General features: G+C 41.9%; 1 long non-coding RNA gene across 1 annotated transcript in view; it reads left to right on the forward strand.

Annotated features, from left to right (window-relative positions):
• Positions 1-500, forward strand: part of LOC131748485 (uncharacterized) — an 84,105-nt gene extending 83,605 nt beyond the window's left edge. The window contains exon 4 of the long non-coding RNA XR_009333057.2: positions 332-500. This is a non-coding gene — a long non-coding RNA (uncharacterized lncRNA). The remainder of the gene's footprint in view (positions 1-331) is intronic.
• The last annotated feature ends 11,486 nt before the right edge of the window (positions 501-11,986 follow it).

Below are 11,986 nucleotides of genomic sequence, written 5' to 3' on the forward strand. Positions count from 1 at the left end.
TTCAAAGGAAGCCTTCTCAACTCTTCCAGCCCTCCACCCCTTCCCTTTGTAACTGAATTCTTACTGACCCCAAAGCTTTTCACTGAATGAAGAGTTTCCAAGGGGTCTAAAAAATACCTGAGACAATTAGAGAAATGAAAACCAGGGGGTCAAGATGAATTGACCCTTGGCGGAGGATTTACATAAATAGGTCCTAACCTCTGGCTGTGAATAAAAGATAAATGCCCCATTAGGGTCAGAACCACAGTTCAAGGGCGTTTGCAGGGCCAAGCCTGGCTTCTCTGCTATGTCAGGAATTTCAGGAATGCCACTGATCATTGTGTGTTGGCAGAGCGCAGGGGGTTGCAGGCCGGATAACAGAAACCCAGCCCTGCCCACTGGGTGAAGCTGCAGCTCTCCCACACAGTGATCTGCAAATCGAGAGCGTGAGAAACCTGCAAGTGGAGAGAGGAGCCAGAAGTAATGCCTTCGAAAATGGGATGGATGCCTTCTCCTGAAAGGTGACTAAATTCATGTTTTGGATGGTGGTATTAACCTGTAAGATTAGAGGGGAGAAAGGGCATGTCCCCTGAGAAGAGCCAGTTCGCTCCCTTTACCTGTAGATCAGATGACCCAGTGCTATAGCCTCCTGCAGCCTGAAGGGCTCCACCACGTTTCCTTCTGCTGCTACCCGATAAAGAAGTCTTACAAGGGTGTTACAAGAGAATTTTTAGAAAAAAGGTAAAATCGTTATCCTTATACAGACATAAAAATGAGCATGTGTTCAAGATTTCATTTTACTCGTAATAACTGAGGGAACTAGGCACATGTTATAACTGATTTAAAAAAGAAGCAGCCCAGATTTATAGGGAGTAAAGAATGTTGAAATGAATTACAAATGGAGGCAAACGTTCCCCGCCCCCAGCCCCCCACTATGAAGGAGGTAAGTTGAACCAGACAGGACAGAATTCACATGTCTATCCCTTCTCTACAACTTACAGAGTTAAAGAATAGCTCCTGTAGGAAACAAGTGCTTTAGGCAATAAAGAGTTTTCCCCTGAAGTATGAATTTTCTCTACAAGGGCAAGAAATTTTGCTTTCTACATATTGCCTTAAGAGAAGTGTCCCCTCTATCTGCTTACCTCTAACCCCTGCCCTCTCTCTGCGCCGCCCCCCCCCCCCCCCCCCCCCCCCGCCGAAAACCGTATATGTACTTTTTAACCAAAGACTGAGGTGGGCTTGAGAACCTCTGGCCAAAGATGATTTCCCTCTTCCACAATTTTCTACCTTATTTTATTTCTTTGTCACATAAAAATGCATAGAATTCTGGTTGGGTTGTTCCTTGGCAAGTTGAGAAGGATGACGAAGATGCTGCTTTGCCCATGTCATCTTGCTCTCTGTCACACCTCTTGCACTAAAGAGAAATCACAAGGAGGATGGGAACTTGGGATGGAGAACCCACTTGCTCTAGAGCTGTTTTGGTCAGCAGATGCCTTAATCCTGATGGCCATTTTGGGCTTATTTTGCTGAGAGTCTCCAAAGTGACCCATTGCATCATGGAGACAAAGAGCAGGGATATCTTGGATTCTACTGCTTAGAAAGTATGTCTTTTTTCCCCCTGTTGCATCAAAGAGATCTGTCAAGCTTTCTAAAAGTACTAACTCTGACCCGATATCTAAAGTAACAGATGGAAATATGGGCACTTTAGATGGAGCTCTTTCCCCAAACCTGTATCTAAGTGAAGAGGTAGAGATTCAAAACAAAGCCATGTTGGAGAATTACTTCTCATTCCTGGATTTAATGTCTTATTTTTATATTCTTGCATAAGAAATCGACTCTAAAAAGCATCTGTTTTCGAATTCGGGAAATATTGTTCTAGGTTCATTTATTTAAAGACAAACAACTAAAAACACCAAACCCACTAGCCCAGGCTTTGATTGACCTCCCCCTCCCCCATTTTCCTCTGTAGCAGTGATTCTCAGGCCACTGCATGGATTTCAATCTATTATCTAACGAAGAATGCCAAGGCTGGTGATATTGAGAAAGCATGAGAGAAAAAAAGATATCACAGTGACAACACACTTCTGCAGAGTTACATCCAAAAGCAAATAAGTGACCTACTTACTGTTCTGTAAAGCACAGGGCAGATTCTCATGTGGAAAAATTGCCCTCAGAAGTACATGTGAGACCCTGGTATGTGTAAAAGAATTTATGCAGGGCTGTCTTCACATTGGCATGCAGGTATGTGAGTGTGGGTTAGCAGACATTCCTTTCTGACTCATTACGCATTTTGCCCCTGCATTCCCCATTCCTTAGTGCTTGAGGCACTTTTTTTCCAGATTTCCCTAGGCTGGGACAGAGATTGATGGTATCTTGGAGCTCTCTAAAGAGAAGCTGTGCCCCTCTGCACTTTTCTTTTGTGGCTAATCATTAAGACTTGCTGCCAAGCTCTGTCATACCAGCATGGCACAGCTGCCTCTGAGCTGAGAGCTCTTACCTGTCACAGGCTCTGGTACATGTAGACTCTCCTGGCAGTCTGTCAGTCGATACATGTTTTTTAAAAATATTTAATTAATTTATTTATTTGGCTGCGTGGGTTCTTAGTTGTAGCATGCGGTATTTTCGTTGCCGCGTGTGGGATCTTCGTTGTGGCGTGTGGGATCTTCATTGTGGCATGTGGGATCTTTAGTTGTGGCATGCGAACTCTTAGTTGCAGCATGTGGGATCTAGTTCCCTGACCAGGGATTGAACCCAGACTCTCTGCATTGAGAGCGTGAAGTCTTAGCCACTGGACCACCATGAAAGTCCCAGTCAACACATATTTATCAACTAGACAGACAGTGAGACAGACAGTAATTTAGGGGAGAAGAACTTTTACTCTCTCCTCTTCTGTTCTATAGCTGGGACCTGTGAATTAAAGTGACAAACAATAGATTCACAGGAGAAATTGATGTTAATATGTTTTATATTCATGGGGGCTTTACAGAAAAGAAGTGAAATCCCCCAAAATTTATCAGGTTTGAGTGCTTATATACCATTTTAACAAAGGCTGATAAACTGTGACTAGGTAAAGGAAAGGGGGTTTGGGCTTTCAGGGGCAATAAATTGTAGGAAGGTGACCAGGAAATATGTGGGGGAAATTAATGGTGGACAAAGGCTATTTAACAGGTTTGCTTATGCAGACTCATCTTGGTACCTTCTCTGTCTCAGTGATGTGTTATTGTCCTCTTCCTGGTATGGGAAAGGGGGACATGTTCACAAGGGAAACTTGCTTTTAGTCAGAGAACTCTTCTTGTGATTGCTTTTTCTCAATTGTCTTCAGTTCAAAATAATCCTTATGCCAAAGTGGCATAATTTGGGGTGTCATATTCTGATCCCCTTCAGTGAGAGGCATCAGAATGTTTTGCAGGGCTTTAAAATATAATACTTGTATCACTGGAATAAGGAAGTGAACTTCCTAGCATAGCCTAGAGATCCAGAGGCCATGGTAGATGAGGCCAACTTCCCCATTTGAGTAGAGGACTCAGAGGCCTGGGGGAGCCAAAAGCAGGGATGGGAGTCAAGGAGGAGGAGTTCCAGGAAGGGCCTGAGAAAGAGGTTCTTTGATCAAGCATCACCTGTAGGCCACAGCTGCCCCTATTGCCCCAAAGCTACATCCTGAGGCAGGATGAAGAAAAAGTCAAAGTTTAGCATCTTACATTCTGAAAAGAGACTGAGGGAGAAAAGAAGATGGAGAAAGGAGTAATGAGATATGAACCCACTTTTGTGCCTCAAATTCCTGGGAGTTTCTCATTGGTTCCTGTGTCCTGTTGCTGTCTACCGTCTGCAAGGGAAAGATGAAATCGATTGCCTTGTAGGCATAGATATAATCACCAATGAAGGGGATGCTACCCTAGAACATGCTACCCTAAAATATGCCATTTTGACATAAAGATGATTTGAGTTGAAGGCAATTGAGAAGCAGCAGACACAGGAAGAACTCCCCCTTTCTGCCTAAAAGCAGGGCATAAATTTCCCATGGTAAAAGGGACATAAACTTCCATTTGTAAAGGTGCTCCCCCTCTTCTATACAAGGAAGAGGACAAGACTCTTATCAGAGAGCAACTTGAATCTGGATAACAGATCCTACTGAACAACCCTATCTACCATACATTTCCTAGTCACCTTCCCACAATTTACTGCCCCTAAGAACCCAAACCCCTTTTCCTTGTCTAATCATTTCTCCACAATTTATTGCCCTTTGTTAAAAGATCTAACTGCCTTTGGGTTTCACTTTGTTTCTGTGAAGCCCCTGTGCACATAAAAATATTAGCACTGATAAAGAAACATATGGCTTTTCTCCCATTAATCTGTCTTTTGTCAGTTTAATTCACAGGTCCCAAGAACAGAGCCTAAGAGGGTAGAGGAAGTTTTTCCTCAGCTATACCACCATTAGTATTCCTTTGTTTGACTTTGTTTGATTGCTCAGGAAATGAGTTATTGGATTTCTTCCCCCCTGTTTCTATTAAACATATGGTTTACCATTGTGCTGGCTGAGTAGCAATTAGAGATCTCCATAGAGGCTCCTCTAACATGTTGCTTATTCTGGAAGACAGCTAGTAAGACCCTCATGACCATGTGTTTAAAGTGTGCTGCCCTGAGGGCTGCTGCTTTGTACCTTGGCAGTGTTGCCTTACTGAGTCCCAGCAGTCCAGGAAAATTCCTTGGATTCAGACTTTCCCATTATTCTGGAAAATTCATTTTTTCCTTTCTCCCACATGGGCCTGCTTAGACAGAGTGACTATAGACCACTGACTATAAAGTCATGGTCAATTAAAGAAAATGACTTCTCCATTTCATGCCTTCAGGGTTAATAACAGAGGCCCAGGGACTCCTGAGGTGTCCAAGGGAGGCAGTAGGCTAGTCTCCCAGTGAAACCAAGTAGAGAAAAGCAGAGAGAGGAATCATCAGGGGGGCTGTTGTTTGAGTTGTTTGAATTTTATGTTTGCAATTTAATTCTATAAATCAAATAAGGGAAATTCATACTGGTTCTGTATAGCACGTGATAAACCACAGCATTGCTACCAACAACTTTTTTCTCTCTTTATGATCAGTGGCCTCAGCAAAAGTGCATATTTTGAGTTTTGCAATACCTGACACATAAGTTGTAAAGAGGAGTTTTTCACAGGCTAAAGAGGTATAAGGAAAGCAGCAAGATCTTATATCTGGAACATTTCTGAGGGGTATATGTTTATTAGAGTATCCAGTTATTCTATGACCAACTTCATTTTCTATGGTTTTTCTTAAGAAAACATTTGTGGAAATATTCAATTATGATCACAAACTACTTCTTGTGAATTATCTGTGATGACTACATTGATTTCCCCTGAAGATTTATACAGCCAGGATGTTTGAAAGCTTGGACATCATCTCCTCTGACATAAACAATTTTCTGTGAAACCTTTCCATGTTAACTTGTAGTACCTGATTCTCAAGCCCAATATACAATTAATGTATTTTCTTCTCCCACAAAATGTGTTTGTCGCTGTTTTGCTGTTATCTTTAAAGTATACACTTTCTTCTCCTAACCGTGGGCCCCAAATCCCACACAATGAGGGCGAACCACAGAGTAGCAGAGAGAAAAGAACATTGCTTTTCTTCCATGAAGACTTTTCATCCAATTCCACCTCTCTGTTCTGTGGATACTAGTTGGTGTTGGGGAAATAGTAGCATTCACAATTTGGTCTTCTCGATTTAATTTATAGCTACTTCAATTGGTGCCTTAAAAAAAACACCTCAAAAAAGAAAAATGGGATGCCCTAAATGCTGGGTTTTCTCCTCCTTTGGCCCAAGGGGTACCCAAGGCTCAGTGTATATTCATCATCACCAAAATATTGCCTTGTAGATATTTTTGAGAGCCAGAGATGAATTTATAATGTTTTACAGACCTGGTTTGGAGCTCTATGTCCTTTTCCTTTTTGGTAGTCAACTTGTTATATCTGTGATGAAAACAGTCACCGTGTGTGCATAAGTACACTCAGAACCAGAAACCAACAAAAAGTCAAGATTCCAATAACTCAGGAGAACCTACCAGATTCTGACCATCTGGCAGTCTCATCTCGACACCTCCCAGTCTTCACTGATCAGAAAGGTGATCAACCCTGAGCTCTTGATTTTATCACAAAGCCCTTTTTCTTTGTGGGTACCTTGGATCTGGAGATAGAGCATCAGGGGATCAGATAAAGCCATGTGAAGGGCTGAAAGTTTGCTGGAATGATGCTTGGGGCACAGTTTATGCTGTTGGAGCATTTCCTGTGTGCACTTTGAAACCTCTGAACTCAGTTCTTCAAAGTGAGAGCTACCTTATTCTGTCTTTCCGCTGAACAATGCATCTGCCACTTATCATGTTGTTTTTTTTTTTTTCCACCTCCACCCTAGTTGACTTAGCTAACATTGATTTATCAAAGCAAAAGCATTGCCCTGACTGAGTCATAAGTTACACTTTTACCTGACATTATCTGCACCTTTGGAAATGAAACATGCAAATAATGGACGTTTTGTGCACGGGTCTACACACACGCACATATATGAATGTGTCTTTCTGTTTGCTTCATTCATCATGTTCTCTATACTCCCACTGTTCTTCTCCCCCCTCACACCCCTTCTCACCCATAGTAGTTTAGGAGAGTTATGTTTTCTCATGAGCCAAAGGGTCATTTTTCAAGTTGAGCCCTGTTAACCTCAGTGACAATGCTTGTTTTTCAGAAGTTTCCTCTTTGCAAAACTCTGTTTTTAGGACAGAAAATTTATTTTGCTTTAGAGAGCCGGTGTGGTAAGAGGAAACTGAAGCTGGTCTCTGGGTGTGTGTTTGTGCTAATATGCTGTACAGTCAAATGTGGATATAGGTCAATAAAAGCTGTTCTTTGATCTATTGCTGCAAAAGATTCATTGTAAATACATTACTGGATACGAGGGTTATGGCTGTGTAACTGCCCCTTGCAAACAGTGCCCTGTGCCATCCTTTAGCATGTGCAGGAAGTGAGACATCTGGCTTCAACCTGTCTGGGTTATTTTTTTTAATTGAGGTAAAAAACATAACAAAATTTACCATCTTTTTTTTATATTAAACAAATTTAATTTTTTAAACATTATTTTGGTTCCAAAAATAACCGGCATGGTGGTTAAATATAAAAGCTGTTGCATCTTAACCATTTTTAAGTGTACCTTACAGTGGTGTTAAGTACAGCCTCCCTGGGTTTTACTTTGCTGATTTATTTATTTTTAATGGGTAGCCATGATATCATTTCATTTCTGGGTATCCCCATAAAAGGATAGCATTCGGGCAGAGAAATAACCTTAAAAGAACAATAACAATAACAGCAACAAACACTTAGCAACAAGAAGTGAATAAAATGAAACAAGGCCAATATTCCTACAGCTAACTCTTTTGAGTTAATACCTGTTATTATTATGTGTCTAGCACTGGCCAAGGCATTGTAAAGAATGCAATGAGACATGATCAGTGGCCTCAAGAGGTTTACCCTCCTGTTATGGGATGCAGGTATCAGAGTAAATCATGTTCACTAAAATAGGAATCAAGGCTTCAGCCATATCTCCCTTACTCAGTGATTGTATAAGGAGACACATTTCCTTTTACCCATAAATGCATAGTCTGTGTAATTAAGTAGCAAAGCAGAGCAGCCAGTTGAAAAGGTCATTGTTTGAAGTCATAGGACCTATCTAGGTGTGACCAACAACCCATGGTGGCAGGGGATTTGGAACCAACCCCTGCTGTGGGCTGGTGTTGGGCCAGTGTGGCCCATAGGAATCTCAGTGGGAGAAGAGGGAAATGGCCTTGTGAGAGTGATGCGATCTTGACTGTGAATTTCAGGTTTCCATGGTCAGCCTCTAAGCCTTTCTCCTCTTACCTGCCTTGTGAGACTGGAGGGCAAACTGGGTTCGAAAACCAAAAGATACAACCGCTGTCCCCCAGATTGCTTGATTGTCAAGACAAATAAAAGAAAAACATTCCCCTCCTTCCCTTCCTTCCTTCCTTCCTTCCTTCCTCCCTCCCTCCCTCCCTCCCTCCCTCCCATTTTTGGATATATGTCTGTATGTGGGATGAGCTGTTGGGAAGATGTGGATCATGAAATCCCTAACACAAAGCTGGTGTGTGTTCCATGGATAAAGACCCCACCTCTCAGATCTCATTTAGATGACATTCCTGCAATGTTTACACTGCTTGCTGTCATAGTCAGCCTTCAAATACAGGCCATTCACTTAAGCCAAGTTGATCCTCTAACAAGTGATAATTCATACGAAAGCATTTGTAATGTCTAATGTGCTAAGAAAATATGAATGGTATGGTTTCAGTTTTTATATTATTAAAATCAACCTTTAAATGTCACTTTTCTGCCGTTTCCTGTAAAAGCAGCATCACCCACCCTGGGTCTTGGGGGGAAAGATGGAGGAAAGGAATTAACTTTCTCTGGCTCACTCTGGAGATCAAACTGAGCCCACCTCTCCTGCAGTCTGAGTCAGTGACTCTCATTTGCTTTTATTTTTTCTTGTTTGCCTTGACCTATTCTGCAGTCAGCACCTACATGTGTACAACGCCCCCACAAGCAACCGCACTCAATAAAGCATATTGCGCTACATCATTGCTATAGTGATAACCTTGAATCTGCTCTAATCTGTGAAAGAGCACATCATTCAGAACATCCCATACTTTATTATTAACAGATTACTTATGACTCACCTCATAAATGACCCCAACAACACCCGTGATTGTGACTCAATGTTCCCAGCGTCAGTCTGATGCTCTGGCAACAGAATTGTTCTGTTTCCCCTTGCATTGACTCCAGTTCTGGGAGGCTTCCAAATCCTTTCAGTTCAATGATTTCTATTCAATTCCACAGACATCGAGCACCTACTGTGCTCAAGTACTCAGCCTGTTCAGGGGACACAGACATAAAGCAGCCCTGGTTTCCACCTTCCTGATGCGCACAGTCTAATGGCGAATTTTTTTCCGTGATGCTGTCCCCAACTCCCTCTCTTCTTCTTCCATTGGTGCTTTCTGGTCCCAGCTTTCTCCCGTCTCCCCACAATTGAGGTCCCAGGAAGGCTTGTAAGGGACCTTTCAGGGGTGTCTGAGACTCCTCTTTGCTCTCATAGACCTCTGGATTTATGCTAACCATTCCATTGCAAAGTACACTGTATTGCATCTTAGCCAATGTGCCAGGTGCTATGTACTTAGCCCTATCTAATCCTCACAACCCTATGAAGTAGGTTCAGATGAGGAAACTAAAGCTAAAAAAGCCAAGTAACCTGTCCAAAGTCACATAAGCAGTAGCAGAAGAGCCCCGGCCTGAACTAGGCAGTCTGATTTGAAAATCTTTGTACTATTCTAAGAGTGAAGCAAAACTTGGTACCCACGACTTATAACCATCAACAACTGTGTGGCATTTAAGCAAATATTCTGACCATGATTATTTGAAGACCCTATACTTAAAAAATTTTTTAATTGAAATATAATTGATTTACAATGTTGTGTTAGTTTCAGGTGTGCAGCAAAGTGATTCAGTTGTGCATATGTATATATCTATTCTTTTTCAGATTCTTTTCCCTTATAGGTTATTACTAGATACCAAGTATAGTTCCCTGTGCTACACAGTAGGTCCTTGTTGGTTATCTACTTTATAGATAGTAGGGTGTGTATGTTAATCCCAAACTCCTAATTTATCCTTCCCCCTCCTTTCCTCTTTGGTAACCATAAGTTTGTTTTCTATGTCTGTGAGTCTATTTCTGTTTTGTAAATAAGTTCATTTGTATCATGTTTTTAGATTCCACCTGTAAGCGATATCGTATGATATTTGTCTTTCTCTGTCTGACTTGAAGACCCTGTAGTTTTTTCCATTTCCAGATATCCCTGATTTACGATATTGGGTCTTAAGAATATTTTATGACTGCTATGTCCACTAAAATCTTAATACACTTATGGCAGGGATTAAAAAAATACAAATAACTTTTAAAAGGCCCAGTGCTTACCACCCCCCCCCCACCATTCCATGAGGTGAACCAGGATTCTAGCCTAATTGGCAAGCAAGCACATTTCCTATGAAATGTCCATCAACCTGTTGATGAAATAGGGCCCCTGCCAGAGCCTACACAGTGGATTCAAGCATGGGGCAGAGCCTTGGACTCTGAGCAAATGTTTCTGTGGAGAAACAGCCTTCACTGCATATGTAAAAAGGCTTAGATTTGCTTTGTTTTGTTTCTGTTATGAGAAATGGCCAGAGGGCGGCCTGATGTGCCAAGTAAGGTAGAATCAATGAGAAGCAATTTACCAAATGGAGATACCAATATTATCTGTGTGGTTAATATGTAGCAGCTACCACCTTGTGACCCTCCATGAAGCTTTAAATCCTGTAAATTCAAACAGATTTTTCAATCCACTTTGCATTTAAAATTGCCCAGATCTGGGAGAAATTTGTTGTTACCATGGTAGCCAGCCTACATAACAGAAAGTTTTCCAATGTACTATTTTCTTTGCATGGGCTTCAGTTAATAACTCGTGGACAGCTTCTACAGACCCTTAATATGCTGAGATCCACAGTCTAAGAGCTGGGCACATTCCTCCCCCACTTATGAAAGGCTAAAGCCAAGGATTGGACTGGCTATGCAGGGAACCTGGAAGGTCCCTTGACCTCTGGTGTGAGTGCTGTTAGGCAGCAACCAGAGCTGGCAAAAAACCCCAAAGGAATACAAACCTGCCATGTGTTTAAGAATACTCCTGCACACTCAAAAAGATAGGCCCAGTGTGGGAAGCAGCAGTGCTTGTGTTCCTGTTAAAAAGCCCACTGATGAAGCCGGATGCCTTGCCCCGGGTCAGTGAAGATTATATTGTTTTATCCTAGTCTGCACAGAGAAAACAGATTAAGAAATGGAATTAGGCACCTCCTCCTACACTTTGCCCCAGGATCCTCTCTGTTCTGATTGCCTATTGACCTGCTTTCCAAACTGGACTGCTAATTTCAAAGGGGCCAGGGCTATGCTTGTGTTGTTCATCCCATAGCAAGGACTTAATCAATATTTGCGGAAATGATGAAATGGCTGAATGAATGAAGCTTTGAAAATGCTCATTCGGTGAAAAATTGATAATAGATCACCATTTCTATGGAATTCAGTGATCTTATTAGAGCCGGCATGGAGAGAAAGGGAAGCTGTTGAAAGAAACTGAGGCTCCAGGATGTGAAAGGAGGACATCCTCCCACTTGTGACAACATGCGTGGACCTTGAATGCATTAAGCTAAGGAAGATGTCACACAGAGAAAGACAAGTACTGTATGATATCACTTGTATGTGGAATCTAAACAAGTGTAACCTATAAAAAACAGAGTAAAATGGTGGTTACCAGGGAATGGGGGGCCAGGGGTATAAGAGTGATGGTGTTCAAGGGTACAAACTTGTAAAGAATAGTAAATGAACCATAGAGATCTAATGCACAGTATAATTAATATAGAAAATAATACTGTGCTGTAATTATATAATGTGATAAATAGAGATACATGGGCAAACATTACAATATATAAATGTACACCTTCAATCCGTACTATGTTACATGCAAAATTTATTCAATCAAAGTTTGAGGTATCACATACCATGAAAAAAACAAAGAAATCGAGGCTCCAGGGGCATGCCATTTTACTCAAAGATAGAAGAGTTGTGGTGAGCGCTAGGAGAGGAGCATCTTGGCTGATCAGAGGCAAATCAGTGGGATTTAGCTGCCCAGGTGATTTTTGTACTTTGGGGGAGCAGAGAAGCACAGTGGAAAGGAGGGTGGGGATACAATCTAGACTGAAGTGAAATCCTAGAGAATCAGAAAACAATCTCCCTCAGAGAGTTAAGAGAGCTGACTTGCAAGTGGAGCAGGGAGCATGAGAGGGGAAATGGGCTGGGACAAGGAGAATAGTAGATGCCCTGAGCAGCATCCGGCTAGTTCCACAAGCAGCCAGGTGTTCCTTATGCC

Source organism: Kogia breviceps, chromosome X (genome assembly GCF_026419965.1).
Source record: "Kogia breviceps isolate mKogBre1 chromosome X, mKogBre1 haplotype 1, whole genome shotgun sequence".
Taxonomy (NCBI): domain Eukaryota; kingdom Metazoa; phylum Chordata; class Mammalia; order Artiodactyla; family Physeteridae; genus Kogia; species Kogia breviceps.